Source organism: Microcaecilia unicolor, chromosome 10 (genome assembly GCF_901765095.1).
Source record: "Microcaecilia unicolor chromosome 10, aMicUni1.1, whole genome shotgun sequence".
NCBI classification, from domain to species: Eukaryota; Metazoa; Chordata; class Amphibia; order Gymnophiona; family Siphonopidae; genus Microcaecilia; species Microcaecilia unicolor.
This window is the reverse complement of record NC_044040.1, coordinates 161246716-161263758: the sequence shown is the minus strand read 5'-3', so window position 1 is coordinate 161263758 and position 17043 is coordinate 161246716.

Genomic DNA, 17043 nt, shown 5'->3' with positions numbered 1-17043 from the left:
CATTAAGGGCTCAGGTTTTCATTTTGTCACATGTCCATTTCATATAGTGAAAATAAAACTTTCAGTTGTGACAGCCCAGCAGTGGCATTCCTTGATCGACTGCCACCCGGGTCAGATCGCCGCTGTGCACCCCCCCCAATGCAGTTTCATCCATCCCCCCTGGGTACAGTATGATAACCCCCACCAGGTGCAGCACGACACCCCCCCTGGGTGCAGCATCCCCCCCAAAGCATATCACCATCCTCCCTGGTGCATCACCTCCAAGCCACCCAGGTGCATTCTTCTTATCGGCTGGGGTGCTGGGAGCAGCCACGCGGTTGTCGGCTCTGCTGGTTCCCTGCTCCCTCTTTCCGGGAACAGGAAGCAGCAGAGGGAGCAGGGAACCAGCAAAGCCGATAGCCGCGCGAAGCCTTCAGTGTGCACCCGGGGCGGACCACCCCCCACTGCCCCGCCCTCGGTACGCCACTGTAGCCCAGTCTTTTTGGTAAACTCATTCTCTGAGAACAAGCAATTTATCTATGGCACAGCATCCTAGCAAGATGCAGACGTTCTCTACATCAACTTGTTTCAAACTTTTTTAGGTCTTATTTGCGTGAACACCTGTAGTTCAAATTGACATTAAACACTTGTAAGGATACTTTCTTTTTTATATCAAAAGGTGTATGATTGATTAACTGTAGGGTGATGAATATGGTTTTGCACTCTGGATCTCATGTGTATGATATCCTTCATTCTTCAAATTGAACATTGAAAATTTTGTATGAATCTTCTTGTGGGCTTTCCCAATTTTTTGTAATAGTCCTTTTACAAAGGCGCATAGGTGCCTATGCAAATCCAATGTGCATCAAATTGGCACTACCGCCGGCTACCACATGCCCTGGGTGGTAATTTCATTTTTGGCTTGTGCCCAAAACTTGCAGTAGAAAATATTTTCTATTTTCTACTGCAGGGTGCTTACTCGGTGGTAATCAGCAGTTGGCATGCGCTGCATGCTTACCACCCAGTTAGCATGTGAGACCTTACCACTAAGTCAATGGACACAGGAGCCAACTCTGGGGGTGCTGTGGGTGCTTAAGTACCCCCAATATTGAGAAAATTCCTTGTATGTGTCCAGGAAGGGGTTATTTCCACTAGACTTAGCACCCCCAATAATTTAAAAAAGTTGGCTCCTATGTCAATGGATGCCTGTAAGGTCTCAGGCCAAAAATTCCCTTTTTTCCAGATGCACTGAGGAAATGGATTACAGCGTATACAAAACACGCGCCTACACCAGCACAGACCACTTTTGGGCACACTTTAGTAAAAGGGCTCCTTAAAAAATAAATGCAAAGAACAAAAAATTCCTAGGGCAAAAAAATTAGCCTACCTTGTAATTTCCACTCAGCTTTTCTGCACTGATGGTGCCTGAGTGGCAAAAATATAACTATTTGATTCTAATGACGTGTAGGTACCCAGCCATAGTACCTATGGTACAAAAACACTGATAAAAACAGATTTTTTTTGTACCTTTGAAGAACCTTTAATTAGTTGGAAAATAAAGACCCAGTTTTCTAAGTCACACTAGAGGCGTGCTAACATTTGTAGCACATGCTAAGCATTAGCACACACTAACCGTATCGATGCCCATAATATTCCTTTGGGTGTCTACACAGCGCATGCTAAAAATTCTAGAACACCTTAGTAAACAGGGCCCTTAATTTATAAACACCTAAGAATAAAAGCCTTAATTGTATCTCCACATGAAACAGTCAGTGGACATTGAGGATCTCCAAGTTGCATCTCAATACCAAAAAGCTTCAGGGACTCCCTGTTTTGGTGGCTATTCTATTTTTATCTGGCAAAATGCAGGTTGTTCCAAATTTAGCCTTACTCAACCTAGGTTGAGGAGCTCATTCAGATGACCTTCACACTCAGACTCCCTGGTCTCACCAGAAGAGGAAATGTCACACCAATCTCCCAGAATAATAAGCTATTTGGTGTTCTCTAAAGATGTTCAGAAATCAGGTTACCAATCAAAGTATGTAAGTATAAATCAACAACCAGGCATCAATGTTCACCAAGCAGCGAAGGTCAGGTTCTCTACTCCTCTGTCAAGAAACTGTCAAGGTTTGGCTTTGGGGTTAGTGGGCATGGCTCAAAGAACATTATACATGGAAGACAAGAAAAATGTTTTGGCAGACATGTCAAGTTCAGTAATATACCAAAACCTTTGCTTTTTATTATTACAAAATGCACTTTTACAAACCAGGTGACATATGTCATCTGACTATACTCACATCCATCAACATTCATTAACCACTCGGGTAATAGTAGGCAGTAAGGGTGAGTGGTTAATGAATGTTGATGGATGTGAGTATAGTCAGATGACGTATGTCACTTGGTTTGTAAAAGTGCATTTTGTAATAATAAAAAGCAAAGGTTTTGGTATATTACTGGAGTTTCTATTGTGTTAGAGAATTCTTATAACTCCGGTATAGATTTATTGTCCCCTATTTGTTGGATTGGAGACATGTCAAGTTGCCAAATGGACTCTCACATATGGTCCCTGGATCACAGTGTAGCAAGAAATATTTTCTACTGGTAGGGAAACATATTCAGGACAGAAATCTGCCAGTGTTTTGTTATTGAAGAGGATCAGAAAGCAGCCTAACCATTGATGCCTTCTCTTTTCAATGGACAAGGGGCTTATCTAGCATAAGGGGGCATAATCGAAAGGGGCGTCTCAGCGAAGGGGCGGGAAAACCCGTATTATCGAAACAAGATGGCGTCCATCTTTCATTTCAATAATATGGTCGGGTATGCTCAAATCACGAAATTTAGGTCGACCTTAGAGATGGTCGTCCCCGATTTTCGGCGATAATGGAAACCGAGGACGCCCATCTCAGAAACAACCAAATCCAAGCCATTTGGTCTTGGGAGGAGCCAGCATTCGTAGTGCACTGATTCCCCTGACATGCCAAGACACCAACCGGGCACCCTAGGGGGCACTGCAGTGGATTTCAGAAATTGCTCCCAGGTGCATAGTTCTCTTACCTTGTGTGCTGAGCCCCTCAAAACCCACTCCCCACAACTGTACACCACTACCATAGCCCTTATGGGTGAAAGGGGTACATACATGTGGGTACAGTGGGTTTCTGGTGGGTTTTGAAGGGCTCACATTTACCACCACAAGTGTAACAGGTGGGAGGGGGTCCTGGGTCTGCCTGCCTGAAGTGCACTGCACCCACTAAAACTGCTCCAGGGACCTGCATATTGCTGCGATGGACCTGAGTATAATATTTGAGGCTGGCATAGAGACTGGAAAAAAATATATTTTTAAAAATGTTTTTGAGGGTGGGAGGGAGTTAGTGACCACTTAGGGAGTAAGGGGAGGTCATCCCCGATTCCCTTCAGTGGTCATCTGGTCATTTAGGGCACATTTTTGTGGCTTGGTTGTAAGAAAAAAAGGACCAGGTAAAGTCATCCAAGTGTTCATCAGGGATGCCCTTCTTTTTTCCATTATCGGTCGAGGATGCCCATGTGTTAGGCACGCCCCAGTCCCGCCTTCCCTTTGCCTCCAACACGCCCCTGGAACTTTGGTCATCCCCATGACAGAAAGCAGTTCAGGAAGCCCAAAATCAACTTTCAATTATGCCGATTTGGGCGACCCTGTGAGAAGGATGCCCATCTTGCGATTTGTTTTGAAAGATGGGTGCCCTTCTCTTTCGAAAATAAGCCTGATAGTCTCCTATTTTTCTAGTGGAAAGAAGCTGAATAAACTTAGAATAGACCAGGGAGCTGTGGTTCTCATAGCTCTCGCATGGCTGAGGTAGATCTGGTTTATCTTATTCATGACTCTCTATTCAGAAATTGATCAGGATGTATTTTTTCATTGTTAATATGAAAGAACTATGGAATGCTATTTGATCCCAACCTTATTCCTCAACCTCATGGTGTTGACATTGAAAGTGAAGTTATTCATTCCTATGACCTTTCCTATCCATTCTCTCAACATCTTATAGTTTCTATACAGGATTCCAGTAGAAGGGCTTACTTTTATAAATGGATATTTATTAGCTCTTTTGAAGATAAGGTTTTATATTTATTTTTCTGCCCCCTTCCCCCACACACAATGTGTGTATACCTTCTACAGAGTTCAGAATCAGAATTTAATAATCAACTCTCTTAAAAGTGCTCTTCGTACGATTAGCACATACCACCTTTATGTAGAAGGGAGACATTTTTGTAGAACAGTTAGTTGTGTCATTTGTGCAAGGCTTGCTTTGTTTGAAATCTCCCATTAAGTCCATTTTGTCCACACTCCTCTCCAATAAGGTTCTGCAGATGTCAGATAGCAATATGGAACCTGAAAGAATCATGGAAGAAGTGAAAGGGAAATGATAGGACAAAATGCAAAAATGGAAAAGATGAATCATAGAAAGACTGGTAAAATCTTTTCAACTTAAATGTTTTTTTTTTTTTTTTTTAGAAATTGTAATATTTGGCATTGCAAACTTTTTCAAATAGATTGTAGATTAGAGAGTAGAATAAAATGCTTATTGCTACAAAAAGTATCAAATATGGATGATTTAAAGGGACTGAACATTAAAAAACTCCTGATATTCATGCAACCAAACTATGTAATTATTATTTTAAAAAATACATCACTATGCATTGAGGAGGTCTTTAGTGTAGACTCGCTAGCGTTTTTAGTGTGCATTAACAATAGGTGTGCGCTAAACGCTAAAGACGCCAATCTATTTCTAAGGGCATCTTTAGCGTTTAGCGCACACCTATTTTAACGTGCACTAAAAACACCAGCGCACCTAAGCAAAAGACCCTCTGAGTGTGAAGAGTTGTGTGATGACCCTGTAGCATGTCCAAGTAATGTCAGTATCCTCTCTATTCTGGAGCTGAGCAAAATCTGGACCATTACTTAAGAATTATTACAAGAATTTTGAAGCTGTTTAAGAATTGGGTTAAAGCCATATGAAGGAAACTATCTAACAGACATTAGAGTATCTAATTATGACCTAATCAAACTGGATGGGAAAACAGAAAGAATGCCATAATAATTAAAGCAGCCCTAAGGGAATAGTATCTTAAGTTTAAAAGCTTTGCAAATGTATTGATTCCATTAGTCAGTTGCCTGCTGTGAAGTTTTCTGGTACTTACTCTAGGGAGCGCTAGGCTTCCTTATTTGAAGCCATTATTGCACTTAAAGGATTACCCCCAACAACATTTCTCCTTTGGTACATAAATAGCAATTACAGCAGGTCTCTTCTGTGTATGAGAATGAGATATATTTTCCCATTGTATTTGCTTACATCTTATTATATATTATTTTAATCATGAAGCAGTGCCACAAAATGGTTGATTGGAACAATATTATAGCAAAACTAGTCCAGAGGAAGTGAATTCTTTCAGTGAATGTGTGTGTCTGAATGCTTTATTCTCCCCTGAAGGAAGTTCAGGTAGAAGTTCATTTTGTACTCTGCGAATCACGTTTAATGTTTTTCTAGTGCAACATTGCATCCTTTGTATTCCATGCTTGTAACATCAACTGAGTGTTCATTAGAGAGGAACTTTCACTATTTTACTCTTGGCTTGTATGACCTTTGTTTGTAACTATTAAATCACTAACTACTATTGATCACTTTTTTGTTACATTTAAAATTGTAGCACTAATCATTTTGATACATTCAGAGTGACGTGTGTGTCGCAAATATTTGCAGATGTCATTTTGTACATATGATCAGTTGAAAAAAAGTTACTGCAAATCAGTATGAAACTGGCAGGCCAATATTTAAAACCATTTATGTGGTTGGCAGTAAGTGCTGACTTCATAAAAAAAGAAAACACTTAATTCAGGCCATGGGGCACACACAAATTCCGGTTGTTCGAGTCACTGAATGGACAGAATTTATACTTTTTGAAAAGGAGGGAAGGGATTTGGGGAGGTCTGGAGATGGCTTTACATTATAAATGGAGAGCAGTGAAATTCTACCTCTCTGGATAATTCATACATCCAAGCCAGAAAGTAGATATAATCCTATATAATAAAACGCACCTCCAACATTCTGAAGCTGACTGCATGGCTGAGGCATTCCTGCTCTCTGTATCCATCTCCTGAATTGACATCACGTACTTCCGGGTCCGTCACAAGCAAAAGTGACCAACCACACGAGGTTTCTCGGCTTCAGAATGTTGGAGGTGCGTTCTATTAAATAGGATTGGTCAGTTCCTTGAAGCACAGTCAGAGCTCAGCGTCCTGCACAGTAATGCTCAGACACCAGAGAGAGAGAGAGGGGGGCATAACACCAGAGAGAGGGAGGGAGGGGGGCCTGACACCAGAGAGGGGAGGAGGTATCCCTGTCACACACACACACTCTCTCTCTCTCTCTCTCTCTCTCTCTGTGTCTCTCTCTCACACAGTCAATGTCTTTCTCTCTCTCACTCTCACACACTGTCTCTCACACACTCTATGTCTCACACTGTATCACATTCACTCTCTATGTGTCACACAGTCACTCACTCACTCTCTTGGTCTCACACACTCAGTCTCACAGAGAGTCTGTGTCTCACACACACACTCTGTCTTGCACACACTGTATCTGTATGAAACACACTCTCTCTCACACTGTGCCTCACATACGCACTTGCACACACTCTCATTCTCACACACACACTCTCTCTCTCTCACAGACACACTCGCATCCAGACTCACTCTCTCTCTCTCACACACACACACTCGCACATTCACTCTCTCTCACACACACACAGTCACTCTCACATACACTCTCTCAAACATACACACTCCGAGGAAAACCATGCTAGCGCCTGTTTCATTTATGTCAGAAACGGGCCTTTTTTACTAGTGTTAAATATATTCCTTTCAAAGATTCTATTGAAGAAGAGCTATCTATCATCAAATCTGGTCTAGACCTCATAGAATTGGGCCTCCACCTTTAAACTAACATTTGAATAGAGAGAAAACAAAATTTCTGTTATTATCTAACCCTCACCGTGTCATAAACTGTCAGAATTTCACAACTGATAATGTAACTTATCTATTGGAGTCCCAACGAAAGATACTTGGTACAATAATTGATTCCTAAATGTTATTCAACATCCAAGTCCAAAGAATCATCACAAAATCCTTTAAAGGAATGTGGAAACTAAAAAGAATCAGGCATCTCTTCCTTAATGATATGTTTAGAACTTTAATACAAACATTACTTTTATCACACTTCAATTATTGCAATGCCATTTATGCTGACTGTAAAGAATCTTCCTTGAAGAAATTGCAGGCAGCTCAAAATACAGCAGCCAGATTAGTCTACAAGGCTACGAGATTTGAAAGTGCAGCCCCTTTGCTTATAAAATTACACTGGCTCCCAATCAAACCAGAATAACATACAAACTATGTACATTTGTTTTAAAACTCTATATGGCTTAACCCCTGATTATATGCAACCTTTAACTGATCTCCCTCTTTGCAATGCTCCACCTGGTTCAAGAGATTATCCAACCCTCCACTACCCCAGTTGCAAAAAATGTGACATGCAAGTCAATCTACACGTCAGGATTCCCTTACCTCTGTATCAAATGGTGGAATTCCCTCCCAAGATTCATCAGATGGGAAACTAATTATTTGATATTCTGGAAATACCTTAAAGCCTCTCTGTTTAAGCAATTTCTCACAGATGATTATAATTAATTTAAACCCCTAATCATACCATTATTCCAATTTCTCAGTTCCATTCTAATTGCTATTATACATAGATGACTATAAATTGTTACCTTTTTGCATCTAGCATTCATTTCCATATTACATATTGTAAAACTCAATCCTCATTTACTTTATTACTACTTAATATAAACTATTCCACATCACTTTTTGTACTGTTAATTACAATATGTTGTTAGCTATATTGAAAACCTATTTACTATAACCTGTACTCACTGTTAAATGATATTCCAATATCTCAATATCTCTTGTTATAAATGCTTTTTAATATATACAAACAGACATATATTACCCACATAACACTATTAAATACATAAATACACCCCCAGTATTACTAGCAACGTTGGCTCTTCCTATTTCAATAACAATCATGTATGTCCTTTAGCTTTCTTTATCATATATAGCGCATTAAAACGTTCATGCTATATAATTGTTCAACGTCCTTTCATTACTATTTCAAAACTCTTCAAACAGTCAGTTGTCTCCTTGACTGTGATAGTAATTTAGTTCATCGGCGTTGAGCGTTGGAGAAAATAGCAACCAAAAATATATGACACTAGCAAAAAAAACCTTTTAACGTAATCTTCCATCTTCCATCATTAAGTCATTGATAATAAGGATTCCCAACGACTGCAAGCAATTGTGGTTCTTTAGCTTAACAGTTTCTCCCAGTCAATTCTCTCAGTTCACTCGGTTCTCTATGCGAGACCACATTTCGCACTTAGCTTCTTCAGGAGAACCGTAATCAACATCCTACATGAAAGATATATACTTCCTTTGTCATTCTCATATATCATTACATGTCCAATTTTTCATATATACAAATATTTAATCCACATTTAATTCATCTTTTCCCACATCTAAATTACTTCGGCAACTTACCCATCGGGCTAATTTCCGCCTCTAGGCTGGCAGGAAATGACGATACAAACATCTCTATGACTAGCTAAACCAGATATAAATACTAGCAGCAAGCCACTCCTCTCTCTGACGTATGTGCCTCAAATCCATTCCACCTCCAGGTTTAATCCCAGGGGTGTTACTGTTCTCCATTGAAAAATAAAACGCTGTTCTATATTAAAAAGGATTTCACTTATGTTGCCTCCCCGATCCAACACAGGAATCTGTAATAATGCCATGCATCTGATATCCTCTATTGCATGTTGACATTCGATCCAATGGGCAACCAGGGGGGCATCACTCCTCAAGTTCCTGATATTACTGATGTGTTCAGCTAATCTGATTTTCAATTTCCTCTTAGTGTGGCCTATGTAGTATTTACTACATGGACATATTATGCAATATACAATCTGCTCACTATTACAATTCGTAATCGAGTGAAGATAATAATATTTTTGAATACCTGGAATTTTTACTTTATTCGTAACCAAGGCATATTTACAATAAACACAATTACCACAAGCGGAGTGATGACCCCCATATTTCGTTGCCTTAGGACGTTTTAAGAGTTCTCCCAAATTAGATTTACGGCTGTAAGCCATTTTCGGATGATCTTTAAAGACTGGGTGAATACCCAAAACATGCCAAAATTTATAAATTATATGACCAATTAGCGGTGCCCTTTGAGAAAAAGGTAAAACACATGCTATGGGCTTTATTATCTTCTTCTTTTTTGGTATAAACAGCCAGTCCCTTTGAGCATATCGGGCACGTTTGTATGCCCGTTTTAAAACAAATAGGGGGTACCCCCGTTGGAGAAATCTCTCCGTCATCTCATATGCCTGAGTTTTGAATTCCTCCAAAGAGGAACATAATCTACGTAACCTTAGATACTGACCAACGGGGACTCCCTTCTTTAGGGCTATGTGATGGAAACTCGAGTAATGTAACAGAGTATTCCTATCGGTATTCTTCCTATAGATCGAGGTAGATAAGTTATTGAAATCCTTTTTATTAATTTTTATGTCTAAAAATTCCAATGTTTCTCGTGAAGTTCGAGCAGTAAATTTAACACATGGGTCAGCTTCATTTAATTCTCTTATGAATATTGCTAGATCTTCCTCGGATCCCCTCCAAAACATTATCACATCGTCTATGTAACGGCGCCATAGCATAATATTAGTATGCCATGGTGACGGATAAACAAATTTCTCTTCAAATTCAGTCATATAGAGGCAGGCCAATGAGGGGGCTACTGAAGCCCCCATGGCTATGCCTCTTTTTTGAAGATAGTACTGCTTTTCAAATTGAAAGTAATTAAACCTAACTACCCACGTTAAAAGTTGGCATAACGCCACTTTCTTTTCTTTGGAGATGTTACATCGTTCCAGAACAGATCCTGCTACCTCAATGACCCCTTCCTGGGGCAAATTGGTATATAGGGCTACTACGTCCAAGCCTACCAATAGGGTGGATTCCTCCACCAGGCCTTGATCTTTAATTACTTCTAAAGTATGTATAAAATCTGTGGAGTCCCTAACATAAGACTCCGCTTTAGTAACCCATGGTTGGAGGAATACATCTATTAGTCTAGAGAGGGGCTCTAATACTGAATCCCTAGTACATACTATCGGGCGACCTGGAGGGTCCACTGTGGATTTATGAACTTTCGGAACGAAATATATGTAAGGAATTTTGGGGTTAGGGTGACAAAGAAACCGTTGTTCTTGCACTGAAAAAGTGCCATCCATCACACCCCTCCCCACATATTTAGTTATCAGATCCTTTAGCTGTTCCGTAGGGTCATAACTCAAACAATCATAAAACTCTTCCTGTGTTAGCTGGCGTAAGCCTTCATCTATATATTTCTGTTTGTCTAAAACCACTGTGGAACCTCCTTTGTCAGCTCGTACTATAACTATTTGATCGTTATTCGCTAATTGTTGAATACAAAGTTGTTGGTCTAGCGTACAATTGTATCTATGAGGCATCCTGATTGTTTCCATGCGTTCTAATTCGTGGAGTACTAATTTTTGAAAAGCCAGAATAGAGGGGTCCGGATTTCCTGGAGGGGACCACCGGGATTTAACCCCTGTACGGGGTAAGCTCTTATTCTCCTCCTTATCCTCTTGAGACATGCCAAAAAATAACCGTAATTTTAGTTCTCTAAAGAACTTATATAAACCTTGTCTAGTAGCAAACGCATCGTATTTTGAATAAGGAACATTTATAACAAGAGATATTGAGATATTGGAATATCATTTAACAGTGAGTACAGGTTATAGTAAATAGGTTTTAAAAAGACGTACTTTGTTTACATATATTTTTCCCTACTTTATTGTTGTTATTTGATACATGAATGGGAAGATGGCAACTGCCCGGTGGGATTCCAAGTCCGGGCTGTCGGAAGATAGAATAGTGGAACTATTGGGAGGCACACGATTATTCTCGGATCCCCTTCAATATCAAACATGCGGTTGGGAGGAGATTTTTAGAACACACAAAACACTGGTGAGAACTGAGTTACATTCTGCGGTGTTGATAGAGTATTGTCACGCACAAAGAGTCCCGCGTGGACTACGTATTAATAAAGAACCAAGATTCTTAGGTAATGACCAATACGTGGCACAATGGAACTCCGTGATCACCAGATGCTCACTAGACCTTATGTTATTAACTATTGACGTTCTTCATGAGGAGATAGTTAAAATACAACAAGACCTCAATAAGAAAATTGAGAATATTAAACTGGTTTATGAAAAATCGATATTTGAAAAGCAATGGGAGGAACATAATTCCAGAATAGACCTGTATCGAAATCAACAACGTGAGTTAAAAATATCAAAATTTAAAAGAGATGAATATGACTACACAAAGGGGTTTGTATATGGATGGATGGATAAAAGGAGTAAGAATCGAAGAGGCCGCGGGTCTAATAGAAAAGTTCAATTTAAGTTATCATCAAGTGATTCTTCAGAAGAAGATAACAGTAAAAAGGGCACAGAACGGAGGGGAGAAGGGACCCCAGAGATAGTTAGCACGGGTAATCTTTTACCAGAGACTTTTTTACGGCTAATGCCACAAGTCCAGGAAGCGACCCATATGGCCAAAACAGTAACAAACAAGAGAGCAGCGAGAGGCGGCAAGATCAAGAAGTAGATACAGTTATCAACTTATCTAAATATAGTCTTTCTCAACATCAAATAGACGTACTAAATAAGGGACTGTCGTTTGTTCCTTATTCAAAATACGATGCGTTTGCTACTAGACAAGGTTTATATAAGTTCTTTAGAGAACTAAAATTACGGTTATTTTTTGGCATGTCTCAAGAGGATAAGGAGGAGAATAAGAGCTTACCCCGTACAGGGGTTAAATCCCGGTGGTCCCCTCCAGGAAATCCGGACCCCTCTATTCTGGCTTTTCAAAAATTAGTACTCCACGAATTAGAACGCATGGAAACAATCAGGATGCCTCATAGATACAATTGTACGCTAGACCAACAACTTTGTATTCAACAATTAGCGAATAACGATCAAATAGTTATAGTACGAGCTGACAAAGGAGGTTCCACAGTGGTTTTAGACAAACAGAAATATATAGATGAAGGCTTACGCCAGCTAACACAGGAAGAGTTTTATGATTGTTTGAGTTATGACCCTACGGAACAGCTAAAGGATCTGATAACTAAATATGTGGGGAGGGGTGTGATGGATGGCACTTTTTCAGTGCAAGAACAACGGTTTCTTTGTCACCCTAACCCCAAAATTCCTTACATATATTTCGTTCCGAAAGTTCATAAATCCACAGTGGACCCTCCAGGTCGCCCGATAGTATGTACTAGGGATTCAGTATTAGAGCCCCTCTCTAGACTAATAGATGTATTCCTCCAACCATGGGTTACTAAAGCGGAGTCTTATGTTAGGGACTCCACAGATTTTATACATACTTTAGAAGTAATTAAAGATCAAGGCCTGGTGGAGGAATCCACCCTATTGGTAGGCTTGGACGTAGTAGCCCTATATACCAATTTGCCCCAGGAAGGGGTCATTGAGGTAGCAGGATCTGTTCTGGAACGATGTAACATCTCCAAAGAAAAGAAAGTGGCGTTATGCCAACTTTTAACGTGGGTAGTTAGGTTTAATTACTTTCAATTTGAAAAGCAGTACTATCTTCAAAAAAGAGGCATAGCCATGGGGGCTTCAGTAGCCCCCTCATTGGCCTGCCTCTATATGACTGAATTTGAAGAGAAATTTGTTTATCCGTCACCATGGCATACTAATATTATGCTATGGCGCCGTTACATAGACGATGTGATAATGTTTTGGAGGGGATCCGAGGAAGATCTAGCAATATTCATAAGAGAATTAAATGAAGCTGACCCATGTGTTAAATTTACTGCTCGAACTTCACGAGAAACATTGGAATTTTTAGACATAAAAATTAATAAAAAGGATTTCAATAACTTATCTACCTCGATCTATAGGAAGAATACCGATAGGAATACTCTGTTACATTACTCGAGTTTCCATCACATAGCCCTAAAGAAGGGAGTCCCCGTTGGTCAGTATCTAAGGTTACGTAGATTATGTTCCTCTTTGGAGGAATTCAAAACTCAGGCATATGAGATGACGGAGAGATTTCTCCAACGGGGGTACCCCCTATTTGTTTTAAAACGGGCATACAAACGTGCCTGATATGCTCAAAGGGACTGGCTGTTTATACCAAAAAAGAAGAAGATAATAAAGCCCATAGCATGTGTTTTACCTTTTTCTCAAAGGGCACCGCTAATTGGTCATATAATTCATAAATTTTGGCATGTTTTGGGTATTCACCCAGTCTTTAAAGATCATCTGAAAATGGCTTACAGCCGTAAATCTAATTTGGGAGAACTCCTAAAACGTCCTAAGGCAACGAAATATGGGGGTCATCACTCCGCTTGTGGTAATTGTGTTTATTGTAAATATGCCTTGGTTACGAATAAAGTAAAAATTCCAGGTATTCAAAAATATTATTATCTTCACTCGATTACGAATTGTAATAGTGAGCAGATTGTATATTGCATAATATGTCCATGTAGTAAATACTACATAGGCCACACTAAGAGGAAATTGAAAATCAGATTAGCTGAACACATCAGTAATATCAGGAACTTGAGGAGTGATGCCCCCCTGGTTGCCCATTGGATCGAATGTCAACATGCAATAGAGGATATCAGATGCATGGCATTATTACAGATTCCTGTGTTGGATCGGGGAGGCAACATAAGTGAAATCCTTTTTAATATAGAACAGCGTTTTATTTTTCAATGGAGAACAGTAACACCCCTGGGATTAAACCTGGAGGTGGAATGGATTTGAGGCACATACGTCAGAGAGAGGAGTGGCTTGCTGCTAGTATTTATATCTGGTTTAGCTAGTCATAGAGATGTTTGTATCGTCATTTCCTGCCAGCCTAGAGGCGGAAATTAGCCCGATGGGTAAGTTGCCGAAGTAATTTAGATGTGGGAAAAGATGAATTAAATGTGGATTAAATATTTGTATATATGAAAAATTGGACATGTAATGATATATGAGAATGACAAAGGAAGTATATATATCTTTCATGTAGGATGTTGATTACGGTTCTCCTGAAGAAGCTAAGTGCGAAATGTGGTCTCGCATAGAGAACCGAGTGAACTGAGAGAATTGACTGGGAGAAACCGTTAAGCTAAAGAACCACAATTGCTTGCAGTCGTTGGGAATCCTTATTATCAATGACTTAATGATGGAAGATGGAAGATTACGTTAAAAGGTTTTTTTGCTAGTGTCATATATTTTTGGTTGCTATTTTCTCCAACGCTCAACGCCGATGAACTAAATTACTATCACAGTCAAGGAGACAACTGACTGTTTGAAGAGTTTTGAAATAGTAATGAAAGGACGTTGAACAATTATATAGCATGAACGTTTTAATGCGCTATATATGATAAAGAAAGCTAAAGGACATACATGATTGTTATTGAAATAGGAAGAGCCAACGTTGCTAGTAATACTGGGGGTGTATTTATGTATTTAATAGTGTTATGTGGGTAATATATGTCTGTTTGTATATATTAAAAAGCATTTATAACAAGAGATATTGAGATATTGGAATATCATTTAACAGTGAGTACAGGTTATAGTAAATAGGTTTTAAAAAGACGTACTTTGTTTACATATATTTTCCCTACTTTATTGTTGTTAGCTATATTGAACCTGATCTATTGGGATAATGTAGGATATAAATGAAATAAGAAAATAAAATTAATTTACCTGTTTAATCACAATGATACTTGAGGCTAGAGTAGCAGACCTGGAGGAGCTGAGGAAGACAGAGAGGTACATAGAGGAGGCCTACAGGGATGTTGTGGAAAAGTCCCACCTCCAATCTGGCAGCCCCTATGTTGCCTTGGAGAAGGAAGGTCTTCTAAAAGGAGACCATCACCCTGGTGTAGCTGGAAGTAATCCTGTAGACAGGACCAGCACACCGAGGGATGCAATATCCTCTCCCACCAAGGATGTGTCTTCAGGAGCTACTGTCCAGGAGGAAAGGGTTAGAATGACTGTTGCAGTTCGTGATTTGATTATTAGGCATGTAGATTGCTGGATGGTTGGTGGACATGACGGTCGCCTGGTCACTTGCCTGCCTGGTGAAAAGGTGGTGGACTTCATACATCATCTAGATAGGATTTTAGATAGTGCTGGGGAGGAACCAGCTGTCTTGGTACATGTGGGTATCAATGACATAGGAAAATGTGGGAGAGAGGTTCTGGAAGCCAAATTTAGGCTCTTAGGTAGAAAGCTCAAATCTAGAACCTCTAGAGTAGCATTTCCCCAAGTGCTATCTGTTCTACACACAGGACCCAAGAGACAGGCAGAGCTCTGGAGTCTCAATGCATGGATGAGGCGATAGTGCAGGGAGGAGGGTTTTAGATTTGTAAGGAATTGGGCAACATTCTGGGGAATGGGGAGCCTATTTTGGAAAGATGGGCTCCACCTTAACAAGGGTGGGACCAGGCTGCTAACATCGATATTTAAAAAGAAGGTAGAGCAGCTTTTAAACTAGAACCTGGGGGAAGGCCTACAGTCATTCAAAAATGCATGGTTCAGAACAAGGTATCTTTCAAAGATATCACCAGAATAGGCAAGATAGAATACCCCGATAGCGAGGTTGCAAAAGAGCCCATAGTAGATCAGGTGTCCTTAAATAAAAATCAGACAAAAGATTGCAAATTAACACTGTCAACTACTGAGCAAAATGTAAATAGGAAGGCAAACATAGTTTGAAATGTCTGTATGTAAATGCAAGAAGCCTAATAAATAAGATGGGAACATTAGAATATATTGCACTAAATGAAATATTAGATATAATAGGCATCTCTGAGACCTGGTGGAAGGAGGATAACCAGTGGGACACTGTCATACCAGGGTACAAATCATACTGTAGTGATAGGGTGGATCAAATTGGTGGAGGGGTAGCCTGCAAAGAGGTGGGAAAATGTGGGATACAAATGCAACAAATATATAGGGTTTGTTTAAATACTTATAGTATTTTCCCTATTGGGTGGCGTTTGAGGTTCCGTTGGTTATATATAAATAGATTTTTAAAGATTCATTATTTTGAATCTGAGGTCTCTGGGAGGTGTGACACAAAAACACTAATCAAGTTCAAACTTATTAGGATTTTTGGTAGTATTTCTTTAAGTTTGAATTTCCCTTTGTTAAATTATAATCTAGATTATGCAATTTCTTATTCTATAAAGGTCACGCTCCTAAATTTACACTCTTAAATTTATGAGCATAATTTATTCTCCTAAATGTATGCTAAATCTATGAGTGTAATAGGCCCTAAATTAGGAGCATAAATTTAGGAGCATACTGTCAGATTTTATATAAAGTGCCTAAAGATCCATACCTAAATCTAAGGGTATTCCATACCAATGTGCATTTATTGGCTTAACAAGCCAATTAGTATTGTTAACAGCAATTAACAAGCAATAATGAGCACTAATTGGCAATAATTAGAATTTATGTGCATAACTCGCTAAGCAGATTCTGTAATGAACTGCACCTAAATTCTAATGCGCACATCCAAATGGGGCATGGTTATGGGCAAAGAAATGAATGTTTCTTGGGCATTCTCAAATGTGCGCATGTTGTTATAAAATATGGTCCAGTATGCCTAAATCTATGCACAGGGATTTACACCACATTTTCATGGGTGTAAGTGGATGTGCATAGTTTTAGGCGCAGGTCTATCAACTAAGCACATTCTATACACCGCACCTAAATCTTATAGAATATGCTTAGTCAAAAATGATTACTGTGCGGATTTTCCAGGTGCCTTATATAGAATCTCCCCCATAGCCTTTATAGAATAAAGTTCTAAGCGTAAAA